Here is a 22,199-nt window from a genome sequence, read left to right on the forward strand (position 1 = left end):
AGATACCAATATGACCTGAAAGAAAAATCATTCAGGATGATATGAAGAAGCCTTGCCAGCCCCAAGATGGTCCCAGAAGCAGTTGTATGGCCAACAGTGCAGCAAACTCATCAGCCAGTTTCTAAATAAGCCAAGGAATGAGAACTGCTGCTTGAAAAATATAAAAGGCTTACGGGAATTTATGAACTGGAAAGCCTATTTCTTATAATAATTAACAGTGCATCACTGTTTAAACCTTGATCTCTCACAGGTGCTTGTGCCATATGGCAGGTGTTGAAAGACTGAATAACTTTCTGCGTGTAGGAAAAGGCACTGCAATGAAATGGCAGTCAACTGGGATGTGAGCAGTGAAGATACTTATAACAGTTGAGGAAAATTTTATAAAGGCCTATGTAAAGCCAACACCAACACAAAACTTCCCCAAAGAGAGACTGAAGATTAATGAATGAATACTGTATAATTTTTGGAAAGAAGTTTCAATAGAAAAAGTAAAGCAATAACAAATCTAAAATTACAGAAACAAGGAACCTCTGTAAGAATAACAGAGTCATGGCCAACTAGTGACTATGGACATGGCTGGGGAGCAAAATTCAGGAAGGTCTTTTTTTTCTTTTGTATTAACATGATCTCCTTCTGTAAAAGAAATAATTAAAATCTGTATATTCTCTCCCCCATTGTCCCTAAAAGTTATAAAGTTACCATGTGAGGGGAAAATAAAATAAATAGATGCCTAGAAAGGTCATCATTAAGAAAAAAAAAAGAAATCACCAAACAAATTCTGTAGTAATTGTCAAAGGATAAAACATTTCATTGGATTTGTACACACAAGATAACATATCAAACTTGAGGCTGAAGAGTCCATGAGCACCTTTGGAGGCCTGTCAACATCATACAATGTTCAACAGAGTTTCTAAACAGCAGGCATCCAGCACCCATGGGTGTGCCTTTAAAGATGTATGTTTGTGTCACCCAAGAAAATAAAATCCTCACTCCATTTTTTAATCTTATTAATAGGGTTTTTTGCTTTTTGTTTTTAAAAGAAGTCACTATATTTAAAAAATGCACTGATTAGTCGAGTAGCATTTCTTCCTTTGGAAATATAATAATGAACTGAATATTTGCGAGTGTTTAATAGTGGATCAAGGCTTGTGGTGTCAACCAGGACCTGCACAGTAATGAGTTTATTCTTAATAAGATCATGATTTTTGTTATATTGTAAAATTATGTTATTTTTACCCAGATAGCTTAAGGAAAAATACTCAAACTGTGAGTTTAGTTGTTAATTGAGAGAGTATAAATAAATATCTTCACTAAACAGCAGATGTAGATTACATTATTTAGATCTTGATTAATGCCTTTTTAATAGAAATTTGTAAAATAAAACCTCACAGATTGTGGCTTTATTAGTAAACCACATGAAGCATTCTGTGAACATCTTTTCATGTAAAAAAAAAAAACAAACCCCAAACATCTCATTCAAGCACAGAGATTTTCACACTGGGAAAAGCAGACAAAGTACAGTGACAGTGCTGAATATGGAGTGAGGAATCACATGTCAGACTCTCATGGTTATATCAAAATGAACATAACAGCTACCCTGTGTATCACTCACTTCTATAAAGCCGCTATAAAAACTGAATGAACTCCTTAGCAGCTGAGATCTGCTTGGGTGTTCCTTTTATTCTTTTCATCATTTATCCCAGATTGTTGTATGTCAGCAGCCAACGGAAAAGAGAATGCTGAGTTTGCCAATTATTCTTCTTTGCAGAAAAAGTGTTCTTATCTGAGTACAGGAAATGTTGTATCAGTAAAGGGTGATGAGGTTGAGGTACAGAATAGGGCTTTTTCTTAATTCACCAAACACAAAGACAAGATATATTCTACTGACTGCCAGTTGATTCCTCTGTGGCTTTCTCTGTGAAACAACGAATGTACATAACAAAAATTACTACAGTTGTTTTAGACTGTAATGCTGGAGATCCAAGAATGGTGGCAAAATTTTATTCTTGGAAGAATGTGACAGAATAGTAGGGATAGAAAAACACCCTCTACTTGTTAAAAGGTAGTTGCACCCGTCCCTGGGAACGTTAATTTCTCTCCTCCTTCAAGAATTCTCTAGTTCAATTTTTTCTGGATGAGCCTACGCTGTACTTGAGGAGACCCAGTGGGATACTATGCAGATTTTGCAAAGTCACAGGCTGCATTAAGAAGCCCTACTTCAAACCTGGTTAATACCATTTTAGCACAGGTTCCCTTCCCTTCCCTTCCCTTCCCTTCCCTTCCCTTCCCTTCCCTTCCCTTCCCTTCCCTTCCCTTCCCTTCCCTTCCCTTCCCTACAAAAGCCAATTAAACAGAAAAGTAATAAATCAGAACCACAGAATTTGTGGTTTAATGAGCTTACTTTAAATGCTTTTCTGAATCTGTTCAGTTCATCCCCATTTGGCCTGTATTTGTCCATTTTTGACCAGATAGAATAAACATTGAGAACTGGATTTAAAATTATTAATTACCATTGACATTAATTATAGTTGTATAGAAACATATTTTATGTTAGTCTGTATTTCTAAAACTATGTTATCATTTAAATATTTAAACAAGCATTACTTCAGAATTACGATAAAACAAAATTTTCAATTCTAAAATGAAAGAGAATTGAATTGTTATTTTAAACTCTGATCATACATTTCATGTATATATATGCTGATAAACCCCTTTCACCATCAATAATTTCCCTATAAAATTAGGGACCTTACATAGACAAAGTATCAGTGCTTATAAAACCAGCAGCAGTTCATTGTAAATTGGCCACATAACTAAGCATAACATTAACAAGTAATAGTTTGCAAAGGTCTGTACAAATCGAGTACCTTGTCCCTCCCCACAGCACGACTAAGAACAAAACCAGCAAAAATATGCTCTGCAATTAACTTTCTTAAAGCATGTACTATAGGCCAGAGTTTGTACATAGGAAGGAACCTGTTTCATAAACCCATGAACATGTGGAATGTTTTTTTCAGTTTCATTGGACTTAGAAGTTTTATCTAGTATTAAGTGCATAAAATGCTAAGTATTAATCTGACAGGTAAAGAATCAGAGTATCTGCCTTTGTCAATATAGGCAAGTATACTAGTACCCACAATAGCCAAAGTGTTGGACACAAGGTGCGTAAAGATAATTTTCTTACTAACAGTCTTGTAAACACACTTTTATTATGGTGCAACCCAAGTTAAACAGATAATTTCATAACTCTGAAATATATTACACAGGTTAGCTACGTTGGTTTTGAAGAATATCTATTACTTTCACACAGGCTCTCATTGTCTTTGCAGCTGTGTGCAATGATATTTACTGTAGGCAAAGCTTGAGACAGATGCTACTTAACAGATTCCATATTAACATCTGAGTAGACACTATTGTTCATATATTACACACTTGACCACTGTTTTCAATTTCTTGTAATAAGGATGCTATTGCTTAGTGAGGTGATTTCTCAATTTTTTTAGGAATAATTCCTAACTTTTATCCAGTGTTTTGGGATCCTTCTCTAGTAAATCCAAGACAACAGACAAAAGGCTTTCTTTTAAAATTACCTTTACTAGACTACAGGCTACAATTTCAAAATTACCACACTCATGCTTCAAAGAATGTATTTTTTGATTTAATACTGACCGTTAACTAAATCAGTTTAAAATAATGAAAAAAAGGTAAACTAGGCAATCAAATTCAAGCACCAGTAGTGCTACTTGAACTTGTGGTTGTTTATCACTATGTCCTTCTGAAGAATTAAGAATGGTCTCTTACCTCTCCTTTTTTCAGATATTGGGAGCTTTTAAACTTGTAATCTGTTGCACATCAGCAAATGGGAAACAGACAATCTATGACAGAAAGGAGAATTCAGGAATACTTTATTCATTCTCTTACTTACCTCTTTATCACATTTCAGACTCGTGTCTTCATGGCCTTCTCCTACCCCCTTTTCTTCCCTAGTTCTTTTAAGAATCCCAGATTAAGAAAAGTGTTTGTGTCAAGCTCCTCTTAAAGGTCAGAAAATTCATAAAGCTGACCCAATTTTACTGCAATTTCCCAAGTTCAAGAGCATGTATTTAAAACATTTAAAAAGCAAGTAAACAAGCAAACAAATTAAAGTAATCATAAACATATTGCCACAGTCAATGTCCTGAATACTGAAAATGTACAATATCCAGAGACCTTGTTCCCCTCTTAATTTGACTGATTTCTGCAGAGATTTGCCTACACAGAAACGTATGGAGGACTGGGGGAAACACAGGATTTAAACAAACAGAAAAATTCAGACTTTTTAAACTTTCAGTGAATGTGTAAGAACATTATTAGGTTTTAAAGCAAAAATAGGATTGTAATATTTACATCCTCCCAACAGATGGAAGTACAGAGTAATCAGCAGGAGAGCAAAGCTGAGATGATTGTATGAGAGCTATTTGTCCTGTATTACACAGTAAGTGAAAGAATTTCTTTGATTACAGATGGCAGGGAAAACATGATTGAAATAATTCTAGGGATAAAAAGTCACATTTCTTCAGTTCTTCTAAAGTCCTGATCAAATCAGTCTTCTCACAGCTCAGTTTCTCCTCCCGTGAAGCTACATAATGTAGAGGTACTGCAAAGTTATCCAGGAGACATTGGCTTCTCATTGAGCCACATCCTGGAAGAATTTAGTCACTGAGAGTTACAAATGGATCAAAATAGTACAATTAGGCTTTAACAATGGCAAAATCTTTAAAGGGCTGTTCTCATTTGAATTGTCACTGGTATCTAACAAGATGAGTGAAACTGTCCCTCACAATAATTATGACAAAAATCAAGTTTGTCGGCCTCGCCATGTTTCTGCAGTTTTGAGTAGGTCAAAACATACATCTTCCATACTTATTTAGTAGGATGAGTGTAGATTATTGAACCCTCCTCTGTTAACACAGTAGCTGACAGGAATGGATTTTTTGAAAACAGGCTTTGCTTACAGGGTTTCAGCTTAAAATGTAACTGATTGAATAGTGTATGTTGACATAAGATCTAAACAGTTATCTATGCTTTATGACTGTAGTCTGCAAAAAATTCTTGTCTACTGCTTATGCAACTATATGCTGCCATTAAGATTTACCTGAAAGCTCCTTACAAAATCTAAGAAAACAGTATTAACCATAAAGTTTGAAACTCTGTTAATACAAGACATTGGGACTGTTAGGGAAATATTTCAAAGAGGTGGAAGCTTCACCATAATGAGTGTTACAATGGCAGAAAACTGCCACAAGGGCCTTATTGTCTATGGAAGGGTACAAACTTTCAAACACATAGCACACACATTGTAAATGAGATAAAAAATTGTCCTTTCTTACATACTTAGAGATCACTGGATAAATGGAGTTTGGCAATGATTTGGGGGATTCCTGATTTTGATTTTTTTCTTTTTTTAGATTATGGTGATTATAAATGCATCAAGAAAAATACAGAAAGAAAGAAAATGCTCTAATGTGGAAGGAGGACATATCAATTAAACTAACAAAAAACTTTACATACCAGAGAAAAGAGGAAAGATTAAAAACTTGAAGACACTTTACAATGAATGACAGTAATTTTGCACTATTGTTTTAAACTAAACTGTTTCTTTTGTACAGAATTGAGCACAGATTTGTGGGATCCTATCTATCCAGTAAATTTTGAATAATAAACCATGGTCATTAATACCCTCTTGTTTTCTGAGTAATGTGTCTGTGGTGGGTTGACCTTGGCTGGCTGCAAGGCGCCAGCCTCTGTCCAGTGTTTTGCCCTTCCTTAAATCTGTTTTCCCAGAGGTGCCGCCATCTTGTCTGAGGAGCTCAGCCATCTTGTCTGAGGGGTTCGGCCATCTTGTCCGAGGGGCTCCGCCATCTTGTCCGAGGGGCTCGGCCATCTTGTCCGAGGGGCTCCGCCATCTTGTCTGAGGGGCTTGGCCATCTTGTCCGAGGGGCTCCACCATCTTGTCCGAGGGGCTCGGCCGTGCCCTGCGGGGGGTCGGTTGGAGCCGGCTGGAACCGGCTATGTCCTCAGAGGCCGCCCTGCAGCTCCCGCTGCCAGCGCCTGGGCACCCGCACCCAGGACAGCATCAAGGTAGGATTTTTTAGCTCAGGCAAACCATCTTGCTAATATGACAAAACATTCAGATGTAAGCAACTGCCTCATTTCAGGTCTGGGTGGTACGGCTTGTTTGGCTTCCCTGTTTTTCACTAGTGAATGTAGCCAGGCCTGGAACCTGGCCAAAGCAGCTGAATGTTGTACATCAGTTACATGAATTCATAAAGCTACTAATTCCCACCTTTTATTATTAAATAGACATCCTTTCTGTTCAATTACTGCATGGGTCTTGTTTCCTTATCTTATGTGATTACTGAAGGGATTTTAGTGTAAACTCAGCACAGATTTACTTCCTTATCTCAAATATATCTCAGCTTTTTCACTTCTTTTTAATGAAACAAAGCATTTGTTATAGTAACTGGTGCGTTATATCTTCTTAAGAAATTCACTCTCCTGAACTGCCCCACTGTTGAGACTTCGCTGGCATGAGATATCTTATGCTAGTAATTTTTTCCCTGAAAAGGAAATATTTGTGTTCCCTAATCCCAGGACCTTTAATTAGCTCTTTAATTCACTTTTAGCTATAAATCATTGTTTATAGGGTTTGTTTCTTAAAATCACACTTTTGGACATGTCTGCACTGCACAATATAGTGTTATGTTAAAGATTACCTGGTGAACTGGTATTTACCTGGGGAAGTCAAGGATACGGGTACATCTGTGGGTCACAGTAAAACTGTATTAGCATGGTAGTTAGTGGCCAGGCTAATTAGCTCCATCTCAAGGCAGCACTAATGAGCTGATTCTCAGCAATGTGCTGAGCTATATTGCTCACTTATGCTTCCTCCAGTTCCTGAGCAAATTCAGTTGGATCTAGCTCAAGTGTCTTTTGTCCAGCAACGTACATACACCTTGAGGCCAAATGTACGACGTCATATGGCCTCCAGAGCTGCTTCATAACCAGCCTCTTCCACTGTTAAGCAACCAGCTGTTTCAACATATGGTAACTAATCAGATATATAGAGATTTAGAAACCTGCCCTCAGGCAGGGTTCCTTTCCTAAATATGGGTGGCTCTGCACTGCCAATTTTTCAAAATATCCTATTGAATCTGTGTAAAAATCAAGAAAAATAAAACATATTTCACTTAAAGATGAAGGGCCATAATTCTCACCAGTGAAGAAAACCATTTTATCTTTATGCCTCACTTAGTCATATTAAGCAAATATGTTGATATTCACCTACATGAGGGCCTTTTATGTGACCAAGTAAAGGTCAAGCTGTTTATGTATTCTTGGGTGGTATTTTGCTGTTACTTTTTTTATTTACAGTAAGTTACTCCTGATATTGTGACATGCTGCTCACTAATGTCTGTTACCTGAAAATTAAAAAAAAAAAACAAACAACTGTTTACAACAAACAGTCTGTGCCACAGAGCTATTTGGGATCAAAGCTATTTTACTAAGCCTGGGAAGTTTCCCCTACTCTGTATACTTCAGTCAGATTAATATTGATACAGACTTTTTAGATCACTTTTTATACAAGAGATATTCAATTTGCTATAACTAATGGCACTGCACTCCAGAAATAGATATATACCAGTTTTGTAAAGTACTTCCATATTTTATTAATAATATGATAGATTGAGCATGATATCTGGCATTAAAAATATTTTCAGTACTTTCTGACTTCAGATCAAAAATCCAGTGAAAATATGTCCAGCTCTAAGCACCAAGTAAATAGGTCTAATATAAGAACACATACGTTAATTCCACCGAGTGTTCACTTTTGGCTGAATCAGTAGATGCAATTAAATTATTGGAATGAAAATCCAGGTCTTCACTGCATTGCACTACTGCTTTCTCTCCCACTGGAGATTATTTTCCCTGCGTAAAACAATTAAACTTCTCAAAGTAGAGATTGACATTAAGGTTAAAACAAACACTCTGCTTAATATCGGAAGCACAATAAATCACGTTATGTCAGAAAGGATAGAAAAAAATGAATGAATTTTGATAGGGTCACAATTTTAGCAGAGTAATCTTACTAAAGCTTTAATGAAGTATCTTTTAAAGGTAGTAAAAAAAAAAGTTGATAAAATAGAATTAAATTAAACTTGCAGGATTCACATATTCATGTCTGTTACTATGAGAGACTATTTTGTTAAAATGCTTCCAGCATGTTCCATATCTTTAAAAGTATTTTGAAAAACAGTAGTTCAATACTTAGAAACACAGTACATGAATGATGTCTTGAAAATAAATAATAAAAAGTACACATTTACTTAAAGTTTAAATTAAAGTAGTTCCACAATTCTTTCAGTTAGAGGGCATTCTTCATACCATTATTTGTGAGAGAGACAGGCTGTGAGATAAAAGTTTGAAGACAGAAAGGAGTTTCAGTTATTAGTCACCCTAGTGACTAACTAGTGAAATTTCAATGTTAGAATTCTGATGTAGAAAATCTGATTCAGAAAAGTCAAATAATAGTGTATTTTACTTTTCAGGAAACAAAATTTAATTTCTGTTGATTAATAAAGGACCTTGAACTATCAGTAATATGTAGCATTTATATTTTCCTAGGCTTTGATAAGGATGTTTTTAATGTCAACAATCTCTAATTATTTTGTCCTAAAAGACCAAATGCAACCTAAGAACAAATGCATGCTCTGATTCTGTGATCTTTATTAGTACAATTACAGTTACATTTTGAAAAATGGCCTGCAAAGATTTTTAAAAATCAGTAGAGAGAAAAGACATACAAAATCTTACTTATTATGGATGCCTTTTGAGAAAGAATAGCTGTTATTTACCCATGGATACACTTCCCATTTTCTGACAATTTTCTTGATGTTACAGTCTCATTGATTCAGAGTGGGGTTGCTTGAAAATGTTCTAGTGAAAACACTTTCAGGCAAATGCATTAGGTTTGGGGCTTAAATGGTTTGTTTAAATCATCTAATAATTGGGTGTGTTTGGAGGGACATTTGGTTTTGGCAGCATGTGGGGGGAAGAAGTTTTCATGGCATTCAAAGAATCATAAGCATGCTTGGATTTTCAGCAGGTCTTCTCAAAGACCAGAAGCCAGCTGTTCATCTGCCTTTCTCTCCACTGAAAAACATATTCTGTTCACTGAAAAACATATTCTTGCCAGTTTCATTGCCACTAAAACAGCCAGGAGACGGTATATCAATGAAAAACTGCAGGATTCAAGGTTGCCAGAAGCTCCAAGTTTTGGTCCAGCCTAATTCTGGGGGGAAAAAAAAAGAGGTGGGGGGGAAGCCCAAAAGAGCCAAATCTGAAAACATGGAAATTTAAAACCTTTCCTTTGGTCCAGCTCCTACAAAAAGCAATATTCTGATACTTATTTCATATAGTTATTCTGCAGTTTGTGGATTAAGAGGATAGAAACCTGTTCCAAAGTCTGTCATTATCAATGGTGGGACTTTCACTGACATCACTAAATTTTGTAGTAGTCTCCCAAACTACTCCCATGAATAAAAAAATGAAAACTTCCTTGAAATAAGAGTATTTGTACTTTCAAATGAAAAGAAATTCAGTTTTCATTGTTTTCATTAAAAAATAACTGTTCATTGGTTTAGTACATATACTACAAACTTACTGGGATAAAAGTAGGAACACTGATAGACATGTGCAGTGGAATTACATGTAAATTTTTTTTGTTTGTTTTCCTCATGTGCACAGTATTCTGTTCTAGTTTTCTGCTGTAAGGACTATATATACATTTACTCTCTTTAGGTCTGAACTGATTCATCCTTTGATACAGGTAAGCACCCTATTGATGGGACTTGCTGTAGATGTTATGGCTGTTACCACTCTGGAGGTTCATGAATCATCATGTAACAATGCTTTTAATTCATTCATATAGGAAGGTGGCAAGGAGAATTGGCCACAATTTCTCACGTACAAAGGAAGTACAAAATATCATTTTACATACAACAGATGTCTAAAGAAAAGCAGCCAGTTGCACATACATGAGGCTAGAAATCTTCATGCTTTTTTTTTTTTCTTTTTTAAATAAAGATAAGAACAATGTAACATGTCAGATTCTTTCCTAAAATATTATCTGGCTTAGTATATTGCAAGTACTGTGAGGCAAGATGCCCAAAAGTTAAATTCTCAGCTCTTTTTCTTTATAACCATGTGGGGTTTTTTCCCAAATTCTGATAAAATGTTTTTTAACAATTTCACTTCTGTACTTGTTCATGCTGTGCCCAGAGTTCAGGGACTCAAGATATCCCTGCAGCTAGCACTCAAGCAAAAATCATCTCTCATACTAATTTCCTCTGTACATGTCACTTCCCGCTGTCCTCTTTCTTTTTGGCTTGAGAAACCCGTAACATATTATCTTTGGCAATTATTCAGGAACCATAAGCAAAGCATCTATTCCAAGCCTGTCCCTTGGTATTTGAAATTTACATGTTATTCCCAATCTTTCCATTACTGCTTAGAACACTTGCCAAATAAAAGTAATGTATAAATCATCAAAATCAAAGATGGGCCAAAAGCACCGTCAAACATTTTTCTTTTGTCCCAAGTTTTAGGCTTGAAATCTCTAAAGATAACAGCTTTAAATGGGTCTTCAGAGCTCAGCACCTCTCCAGATATAACTAGCACTAGGAATCTCACATTAGGTACAGAACTTATCTAGGGTAGAGGATCCCCATTTTGTATGCATAAAAGACTGTTTGGATGCAAACCCTTTGGCAGATACTATACTCCTTGATAGGTTTCTTTAAATTAGTAGTTAGAAAAAAGATAAAAACTGAGAGATTCATGATGGGGAGTGGATGTTCACACAAGATGGCTTTTAGAGGTCCCTTTTATCATTAAGTGTTCTGTAATTTATGATCTCTCTATATAGGATTTACCAGTGGATGTTTCTAAGTGCTGTTTCTAACCCTATTAATTTTATGCAACAGGATTGGGTCACAAAGATAAGTAGAGATATGTACAACAACATCTTTCTTACTAAGTGACAAATCCTGGAGAGACCCTCCCAGTCTTAACTGCAGCTCATAAGATTTGTCAAATTCTATAATTAAAAATTAATTTTTAAAAAGTTCCAGTTGTCAGCTAGATCTAATTCTTTATGAACTTCTAAATACCTCCCACTGATCACACTATTATACATTTGGTCTTTATTCCCATCAAAAAGGCATAAGCAAAACATCCACATTTTTAAAGAGCCCTTTGCACTTTGTAACAGCACAAAACCTGGATACAACTAAAATACGTGAAGCAGGTCTTAATGAGCAAGATAAAAGAAAATAGGTTTCTACTGTCCAATGTTAAATTGTTCATGTACATTTTTATCTGTAGAAATCGAGTTTGTGTTCACATCACTAATTTATGCAATGTTAGCAATTTGCTTTCCATTAGTTCAATGTCTAGGCATCTAACGACAACCTGTTGTTAACTAAAATCTCAGCAAAAGAACTTATTCAGCCAAGTTTTCCTCAGGTCTAAGACAAACTCATGAGTTACATTGTCTCAGCTAAATGTGGTAATTGTCCAAGTTTTCTTATTTGATTGAATCTGTTGAGTGAGTTGTGTGTTCCTACTTCAGACTGACACAGCAGGATTGCTTTTCTTTGAAACTTAGGGTCATGATCCTGTGCATAAACCGGAATGGCTGATGTTTGCACATCGTGCTTCAGCTGGTGTGATATTGCTTTTACACTTAAGGTTCTGATTCTAATACTCTGAAGAGTCACCCCTCTGCCCCTTACACTGGTTAGAATGATATCCTTGGGAGTCACAGCAGAAAATAACAAAAATGTGTGAGGGTTTTTCAAAGATCTTGTGACACCCCTGATTTTATTGCGTGTATATATAATTATCAGCAATGTGTCACATCAACAAAATATATGAAAACAGAGTGTTGGCAATAAACAAGAACGGTTTAGGATGTTCAGTCTACTTCTGTAGTTTTCCCCTAGTTCAGTATTTGCAGGTCTGCTTCAAGAGGGGGACGAGGCAGGAAACAAGGGTGACCCTTCACTAACAGAGCGTGGTCCCACAGGGTCTGAGCACTGCCGGCAGAGCTGAGTGCTGGTGATAGTGTTCAGTGACAGCCCAGAAAGGGCGAGGGGATGAATCAACCCCATCGTCCCTCCAGGGTCTGTCCGGGGAACCAAATCGGCAGGGGCGGGAGACAGGGTTGTAGCAGATGCAACGTAGGTCCAAGACCCCCCCGGGTCTGGAGGCAGGTACGCCTCGGACAGCTCGGGGGTTTGGTTGCTCAGGCCTGAGCTGAAATGAGGGCGCTGGACCCACGAGCAGGGCTGGGAGTGCTCCGAGAAATTGAGGCTATCTGTGCACTCAAGGCCCTGACAAATATCTGCCCCTATTTCTCGTGGCTAGAAAAGTTTTATCTTCTGCAAATCGGTATTCTTTCCTATTTACTTAAGCAGCCAGTATAAAAGAGTATTCTTGGCTTCTCTTAGAGTTTACATTTAAACACACAGAAAAATGTTTTACACCCGAGCTATGGCTGCAAGCATTACTACAGGGTCCCCAAGATAATTGTTCAGGCAAGTTCCTTTCTTAATGATCTTGACAGCTTACTGAAAGCCTGTCTTTCCCCTTCTGTCTGTTTGTGCTGTTTCAGCAATAGCTGCTCAACAGACTGACAAAGCTTCCTGCATCCTCTTTACCTTTGACTCAGTCTAAGGTGAAAAATGTAGTGGTTTATAAAAAGAAAAAAAGGATTAAAAAAAAAAATTCTGAGGCATTTTCTGTACACACTGTAGATTATAAAATAGTTTATTCTCATAGTAATAATAAGACCCAAAGACCTCATTTTTATGGAAAACACTTGTATACACTTCTTGGTTGTTAGTTCAGTGCAGAGCAATCTAATCATTACATTAAATGTCAGTGTATCAGCTACTGACTTATACAGTAGTATTCTAAATTTGCTCTGAATACTTCAAAGGCTTAACTAATTATCTTGTAATAAATTATAGATGTAAGCTACCCTTGATTCAGATATATTAACAATGGAAGTACTTTAAAAAAAGATGCAGTAACTTTTCACATTCTTTGTTACAAGGTTTTTGCTAGCCTATGAGATTTCTCAAAACCTTTGGATTTCATTTAGTTTGAACCAGTTACATTTTAATTATAAATGTGGGTTCCCATAGTCTTACACAGTAAGTGAAGGTTTGCATACATTCTGTCTGTAAGTTTTTTCTTTAAGACTCAGTTCCATCCATCTTTGCCAGCGCTGAGGATACATGGTAATACTTTTTTGAGGGGTTGTGTTTTTGTTCTGGTTTTTTTTTTGGTTGGTTTTGGGGTTTTTTTGTTTTGGGTTTTGCACATTAAAAGGGAAAACCACCTTCCACTTCGACAAATACATAAAACACCATGAATTTTTCATAGCCCCCAAAATATAATATCCTAATTGGATATACACTGCAATACCCTACAGGAGTTCTTGAATGGTCACAAAAATTGCATCTCTTCAGAATAATTTACAAGACATAGGACCTCAATCTGCTAAAGGACATCAGTACAAACGGTAGCGGTCAGCATACACATCTACATCAAGGGTAGTAGCCCAGGAACCTTTTAAAGCCCATGAAAACAAATCGATATTTTCAGACACTGTTACATTCGACTTATTCTATGTGTCTGACCTGATACACAGACGACAATTCATGTACTTAAATGTAGTCCTCTAGGGCCAATTTAGGGACCACAAGAGTATCTGAGTTATCTGCACAGGGCTGCATTACAGAAAAAAACATGCCTTTTTGCAGCAGCAGCTGAAGACTGGCTGGGATACTATATTGCATTTAAAATGGCTATAGAAACCTTTGCTTAGGTACCTGAAATTTGTTTCCCTAGATTCCAAGCATAGAAACATTTAGGATCTCAAAAAGGGAATTGCTGCAACCGGCATCCTCAGGAAGGAATTGCCTAAAATAACACAAAGGGCAAAGCATGAGGCTGAGTCTTAGACTGCACTCCTGTCTAGAATTAGATGCCTTCCTCCGCGCTGCCTGGAGTAGTTTCTCCAGTTAGATTCACACCTTGGACTCCTCTCCCTCTAGGTCAGAAGTCTCCAGACACTTTAATTTTCGTTATCAGAGGTCCCACTAAGTTCAAGAGCACTGACTGGAGTTATTTAGCCCTGAGCTTTGTAACTAAAAGCTCATTGCCACTCTAAGTCACCATCCCTACAGCCATATTTTACATACCACAGTTTTGCATTTCCAGGTTCAAAGTGGGAGAAGATAGGGACAGAGATGCAAAAGGCCTGGAGTGTTTAAGTAAGTGCCATCTAAGCTGCAGAAAGACATGAGAAAACAATTTAGGCTGGGATAATTTCTCTTTTCCATAGATATTCGAAATTATTAATATTTAAGAGAGAAAATAAGGAAGTCATGTAAGCCTGGACAGAGCTCAAAAGCATGTGGAAGTGGCCATCCATTTGCAAATACAGAGTAGCCAGGCTTATCATTAGAAAACAGTAAGCAGTATAATTTACGCAATAGGAAACTTTGCAGTTTTGATCAAAAGTTTAAAACACTCCATAAGTTCTAAACATATTTATTCAAACTGGCTGGTGCTTAGGGGTCCCTATTACAACTTAATTAATCTGCTTGTTAGAGTTGCCCCAGCTGAACCTCTTTCTTCCCTGCCAAATGCTCTGACTCACTCCACCTTCCCTAAAATCCATTGCAATTTTCTGTGACAGCTGAGGAAAAATGTGTTTTATATTAGACTAAATATTAGACTATTGTGTTTGTCTTTTAAAATTTCCATTCCTTGCCAGATCAAACACTTGAGCTTACTGTAAATCAAAAGTGTATATTTTTGGGAAGCTGAAACTTACCAATGACAAGTTGAAGAAACGCACTATGTCAGCAAACTGTTAATCCTAAACGTTGTACTTAGCTTAAATAAATCCTCTGCTTTTCATCAACTATTGTAATGTACTGCTATTTTTCTGTGGAGTACAATGCCACAACAGTGAGGAGACATGGTCATAAAATATATGTCCAGGCTGTTTCAAAAGCAGGCTGGTCCCCGGTAGAAATTAGGGCAGGCAAAACCCTTTTGTAACTTATGTTCAACTGCAAAGGACCATTGCAGCAGCCAGGAACAGCTGGAGCATAGGCACACTGCTGTAACACCTTCTCCTTGCCACCTTCTCTTTTGGCCATGTCCCAGCACCCCGCAGGCTGATCCAGGAGGGGGTTTAGTGCGGGTTTTGCCCCATCAGCTCCATACTGCTAGTGATCTTTCTCTGGGGCCAGCTCTAGGTGATTTATGGCTCCTTTGCATCAGCAGACCTGATATAAATTGAGTCTCAGAGATACAATTAAGGAGGTTTGTTGGGCAGCGATTAGTGTTAAAAGTATTTGACAAAAAGTTAGTGTTGTGCTGTTTACATTTTCAACTGGACACACACTCCGAACAGCAAGTTACTGATTCCCAAAAATGCAAAAAATCTTTTTTAAAACTTATAAAGACTTGTACTTTGAGCAAAGGAGCCTAAGGAAATAATTACTATACTATTATCATATGTCTTCCCAACAGAAAATTCATTTTTAGGAACTTCGCAAAGGGATATAGGAAGAGTGCACACAGTTAAATGTAAATAAGTGTAAGATTTCGAAGAGAGAGTTGTAGCATATTTTTCAGTGTTTATCCCACTCAGGGCTTCACATTTCTAACCAGAAACATTTCATAGGACAACAGAAGGAAAATGGTTTGTGTTCAGGCAGGGAAATAGTAAAAGTAAGAAGATTTTCAGAAGAACTAGGTAGAGGTAGACTTATAAATCGCATGGACTAATGCAATATATGGAGCAAAGAAAACCACATCTTTTTCTAGGACTATGCCTTCCTTACTGTTGGAGTGGTAGGCAGTCTCAACTGGATTAATTTATTTAAACTTAATGAAAGATTCTATTAAGGTTGTTCACAAGGAGATATTAAGGATACTTGACATCCACACTGAAAAAGAAATACTTGTCACAATTAAATCTTTATATGGCAAAAAACTACCAATAAGAATAAAATGGCTGGTTCACAGCATACTCAAACATTAATAGCTATTTAATTCATAGGTTAAAATTTAGGTCGGTATCACTCAAAGTCCTTACCACATGCTACATAAAGATTTATCATATTAAATTAATGGCAAAAAAATTAATATTGTATTTTGGTATATGCTGCAAAAATACAGTGAGAAATTGCACCTATACACAAAACACAGAATTGTAAATGTGGTCGAAAAACTGACTCTCATCAGCTAGAGATTCGAAGATTACATTTTCAGTCTTCCGTAAGGCAAGACTGAAATCCTTGCATCACTGAATATCCTGGCATTAGTTTATGTTTTTTTCAATAAAAACTGAAAAAATACACTCTAAATTGATCAAAATATTTTGATAACAAGAAGTAGGGAAAAAAATCTTATTTCACAATAAGAAAACAAAATATCAAGAAATTCCCACATGGTCACTTTCTGGGACAAAGCATTCCATGAGAAAGTTTACAGCCAGGTTTAATGAAAATAAATGTAAGCAAAAATAACTACTTCCACTATCAATTATATTGGGATGGTAGAAAATTTAACAAAAAGATTCTGTGGGCAAATATAACAAAATTGCTCTTCCCTTCCCTTTGGTTTTTCACAAACCAAATGATATGTCATGATTTATAAGGAAATATTTCTTCACCGAGGGGGTGGTCAAACCCTGGAGCAGGCTTCCTAGAGAGGTGGTCGATGTCCCGAGCCTGTCAGTGTTTAAGAGGCATTTGGACAATGCACTTAATAACATGCTTTAACTTTTGGTCAGCCCGTTGGACTAGATGATCATTGTAGGTCCCTTCCAACTGAAAATATTCTATTCCATTTCATTCCATTCCATTCCATTCATTCCATTCCATTCATTCAATTTGACTGATTTATATTTAAATAAGTAGCGGCTTCATTTTCATGAGACTCAGGCGGATCCAACAAAGAGGAAGAAAGAGACACCTCGGCATTTGAAGTGTAACATACTAATTTCTAACATGCCTTCTCGTATTTCAAAGTTGAAATTTATGCTGGCTGGGATGGAAGCCATTATGCAATAAGTGTTCTTAAAGGAGGATACAAATGAGCTATTAATTCTGCCATTTCAAATTTATCACTTACTAGAATTAATGCATCTTGGTTCCTTTCAGAAGTGTTTTTTCTTCCTTATATGTCTTACAACAGTGGCAGCAATTAAACTATCTCAGACCCTGATTCTCTTCTAATTCTTTTACCCTTAATCAGCCTGGCTTCTACTCCACTGAAAGGTAGCTGTTCCTCTCCAGCTTTCTAATTCTATTGTCTTCTGCGGAGCCAGTATCCACTTGACAAAATCACAGTCAATTATAGTAGCCTTCCATTAGGCCTAGCTGGAATGGTACAATTGCTAAAACTCTCTCAAAGAAAGGCAAGATGAAGACCTAGGTGTTCTTCCCTCTAAATAGCATCTAGCTCACTTGACAGTATTAATATTAGCTATTACACCTTTTCTGGAGGGATATGGAAAAGACGACTTTTAATCCCATTAAATAAGGATTTTAATGAAAAAATGTTACAGAAACTTTTTAAAATCTCTTTATGGTTCCTTCCCATTTAGAATGAAAGCACGTTTAATTTAATTTTATTTCTGGTATGTCAGTTCTTTACTGCTAATTGTGAAAACCCCATCTGACTCAAATTGTAATTTAAACTGTATCAAAATAAGTATTAATATTTACTTCTATGTCTTCATTAAAAGTGAATCAACCTAAATTCCAATAAAGCAATTTTGAAGTATGATAATTATTTTGACTATAGCCCCAGTAAATGTGACTTGGCCATTACTGGTAACGGTCACAGGCTTTGTATGGACCTGCGGGCTCCTGAGTGCAGGCTCTCAGGGCTTGTCTTGGCCTGACTTGGTTTTATCTTGTTTTAACTGCTGGCCCCCTGCCAAGTGACTATCGCCCAGCCTGTTTTAGCTAAAACCCCGTGAATACCTTACGGTGAAGGTCTGACAAACCTCGGGCAAGGTGACTGCAAAGCAAACGATATCCCTTTGCGTCCTCTGAGACTGGGAGAAGCTGTTCCAGGCTTTGTGGGGAACGGCTGAGAGAGAAGCAACCTGTGTAAAGGGAATGTGTAGAGGGAAACCCAGGCAGAGCCCACGAGTGGTGTGGAAGGAGGCTTCTACATCACACTCCTCCCAGAAGAGAGGAGGGAGAAGTCCCCACCATGAGCTCCCAGCAAAGACCTCTGTTTCCTTTTCCCAAAATTTTTCTCAAATAATTAGATTTGGAGTGAAAGACATTGATGCTAGATTAGGACTGCCTCACTGTTGCTCCACAATGTCCTGAACCATGTAGAGTTTGGGTATACAAGTGGGGTTGGTCTTAGCTTTTCATCTGTGTATTGGTTTTGTGTGGCAAGGTTTTGGTAGCGGGGGGGGTTACAGGGGCGGCTTCTGTAAGAAGCTGCTGGAAGCTTCCCCTGTGTTCGAGAGAGCCCATACCAGCTGGCTCTAAGACGGACCCGCCGCCGGCCAAGGCTGAGCCAATCAGCGATAGTGGTAACGCCTCTGTGATAACATTTTTAAGAAGGAAAAAAAGTTGGGACAGACGGAAAACGGCAGCCGGAGAGAGGAGTGAGAACATGTAAGAGAAACAACCCTGCGGACACCAAGGTCAGTGCAGAAGGAGGGGGAGGAGATGCTCCAGGCACCGGAGCAGAGATTCCCCTGCAGCCCGTGGTGAAGACCACGGTGAGGCAGGCTGTCCCCCTGCAGTCCATGGAGGTCCACGGTGGAGCAGATCTCCACCTGCAGCCCGTGGAGGACCCCACGCTGGAGCAGGTGGGTGCCCAAAGGAGGCTGCGACCCCGTGGGAACCCCGCGCTGGAGCAGGCTCCTGGCAGGACCTGCGGATCTGTGGAGAGAGGAGCCCACGGAGCAGGTTTTCTGGCAGGACTTGTGACCCCGTGGGGGCCCCACGCTGGAGCAGTCTGTGCCTGAAGGACTGCACACCGTGGAAAGGACCCATGCTGGAGCAGTTCGTGAAGAACTGCAGCCTGTGGGAAGGACCCACATTGGAGAAGTTCATGGAGGACTGTCTCCCGTGGGTGGGACCCCACCTTGGAGCAGGGGAAGAGTGTGATGAGTCCTCCCCCTGAGGAGGATGAAGTGGCAGAAAATAACGTGTGATGAACTGACCGTAAACCCCATCCCCGTCCCCCTGTGCCGCTGGGGGGTTGGTAGAGAATCCGGGAGTGAAGTTGTGCCCAGGAAGAAGGGAGGGGTGGAGGGAAGGTGTTCTGAGATTTGGGTTTATTTCTCATTACCCTACTCCGGTTGATTTGTAATAAATCAAGTTAATTTTCCCCAAATTGAGTCTGTTTTGCCTGTGACGGTAATTGGTGAGTGATCTCTCCTATCCTTATCTTGACCCACAAGCTCTTTGTTATATTTTCTCTCCCCGGTCCAGCTGAGAAGGAGGGGGAGTGATAGAACGGCTCTGGTGGGCACCTGGCGTCCAGCCAAGGTTAACCCATCACAATCTGTCATTGCTGAACATAGATCATCCATTGCAGTCAGTTTTCAGTCATCTGGCAGATTTCAGGTTACATGGCAGTGGCTTGATAATAGCTCCATTTTTTTCCCCCAAGATTTTTATTTGCTTGAGTTATATAAGCAGTAATGACATCTTCCTTGGCAAATGTACTTTTATAATGTAGGCTTTGGGCATTACTAATTTTCAACACTATTTCATGAACTAAAAAAATATTAGCTTTTTGACCAAATTTAATTTGGTTAGTCATGATTCTTCAAACATCAGTTTCCTTTTTATTCTCAGCCTTGTCTTCAGTCTGTTATGGAGAAATCCTTTTCCTTCAAGGTCACAATGTTAGTTTTCACAATCACTTGACATTCTTGTTCCTTTTATAGTTATATTTTGTTATGGACAAATGACCAAATAATCAAAGACAGATAATAAAAGTCTCAAGTAAGTGTAAGATTTTGTGATTTAATTAATTTTGACAGTTACTGGAGGATTATTTTTTCCTTTCCTCACCTTGTCTTCAAATACCTAAGCTATGAAGCCATATTCTTTTAATAAGTGACAAATATATCTGTTTATGCATTTAAAGATCTAGGTATTGTTTTCTCCAAACATCAATCAGCAAATGCACTACTTTCAAGAAGACCAAAAATATACCCTGTAGAAATCCAGAACTGTAGTTAAGCAATAAATATGTCAAAGATTATCAGGATAATAAAGGATGTCAGAGAGGCATGTGTGCTCTCTCTAGGAGTTTCACCCCTCTCTTGTAAATTGTCTGCATAATTTGTGTGAAATTTATATAAAAATCTTGCCTGCTTTTATTAAGACATCAGTAATTTATTTGTATAAGAAAAATAGCTGTTTTCTATGGAACTATGAAAATAACACTCTGTAACTTCTGATATCCACATCAAAAGCTGTCAGGAAATTCAACTTCAACCAGCATTCCATATTGTTTATTAAACTAAAATGATAGTTTCATGAAAAGCATATAAAAAGAAAACATGTAAAATAAAGGAGAGCCTCAGCTATTTGCAAACTACAAAAGCAACAACAAAAGCTCTAGGAATAACACTCTTCCTATCAATACAAAACCTTTTAGTTTGTATTTTTTTTCCCAGTCACATAGGTCGAATCAAGGGTCCTTTGGGGTCATCCAGCCCAGTCATCTGCTCAAAGCAGGAACAAATACAAAGCTAGGTCCAGCTTTGAATTCTGATCAGGTTGTGCAATGACTTGACTAGTTAAATACAAATATATTTTTTATTTCTTCTTATAGTTAACTATGTGCTATTACTACAACTTTGCCAATATTTTTCTCCCTTTTTCTAATTTCTACTTATACTAGAAAACAGACTCTAAGGTAAGGTTAAACAGGGCACAAGATTGTGTCTTAAAATCAATGAACACATAAACATTGTCATATCATCCTCAAAGTATCTCCATTCTTTAACACTTTAATTAAAATTATTATGCTTTTTTTTCTATGCAAAAGAATAAGATGACTTTCTAATAAGCAAAAATGTTTTCAGTCTGTTGGGTCCTTGCCAAGCTTTCTTCTGATCCCACATAAAAAGGTTTTATTTGGGGTGAGGGGGTATTGGGGAAGGATTTTATTGGAAGAGGAAGTGCAACTATGTGGTACTTTCACCTGACAGCTTTGTCATTTTCCGATTTGCAGCTACATGGAAGGTAATGTACAGTAGAAATAAATGTACCTCCTTGCTTTATTTCTCAAAGAATGTCCCTTATGAAAATATCCATCCCTGGGGGGCAGCTTTCAAATGTAAATGGATTTATTTCCCCTTGTAGATGTCATCCCAACACAGGCATCTTTCTGATGCCTACTGTCTTACATAAATGAGAAATATAATTATGAGTAAGACTAAACAATATGTTACTGTGAAAATGTTTTTCATATGTCTTTTCAAAGTAACAATTAAATGGAGAGGTTTGTATGCTGATTACTGTGAAATTATTTTTGTTTGTTTTGCCTTTTACTGTAAATAAAACAGGCATGCCCTTGCTCTCCTTTTCTACTTTCTAAGCTGTATAATGTACATTGTTGCCTATTTATTTAATTCAGCCTTCTCCTTTTAATAATTTTCACAGCATCATTGCGTTTGCTACAACTAAGTATCACTTAATCAAAAAGCAATAAAAATACAATTATTTATAATTTATTCTCCATCTGTTTAGATTCATATTAGTACCAGTAAACTACCTCTTTATGGCCTAAAAATGTTTGCCTTTAAATACCAAATGCTAAGTTACAGCTTCCTGGTTCCCCTGTATCTTTCAGACGTCACCCCAAAAAGACCTTTTAACTGAAGTATTTAATAGTTTGCACCTGGATTGTGAACCTCCACTTAGTCAGCAATGAAGATTTAGCAAAAGGGGTTTCAAGAGGAAATATAAAAGAAGAAGTCTCTGAGCTAACTTCTTGTTTGTGAAAAAGATCCTTTTTATTACTTTGAAAATAAAAGGGATATAAAGTAGATTAAATGTAGATATACAGCT

This window comes from Harpia harpyja, chromosome 23, assembly GCF_026419915.1.
Source record: "Harpia harpyja isolate bHarHar1 chromosome 23, bHarHar1 primary haplotype, whole genome shotgun sequence".
NCBI lineage: Eukaryota > Metazoa > Chordata > Aves > Accipitriformes > Accipitridae > Harpia > Harpia harpyja.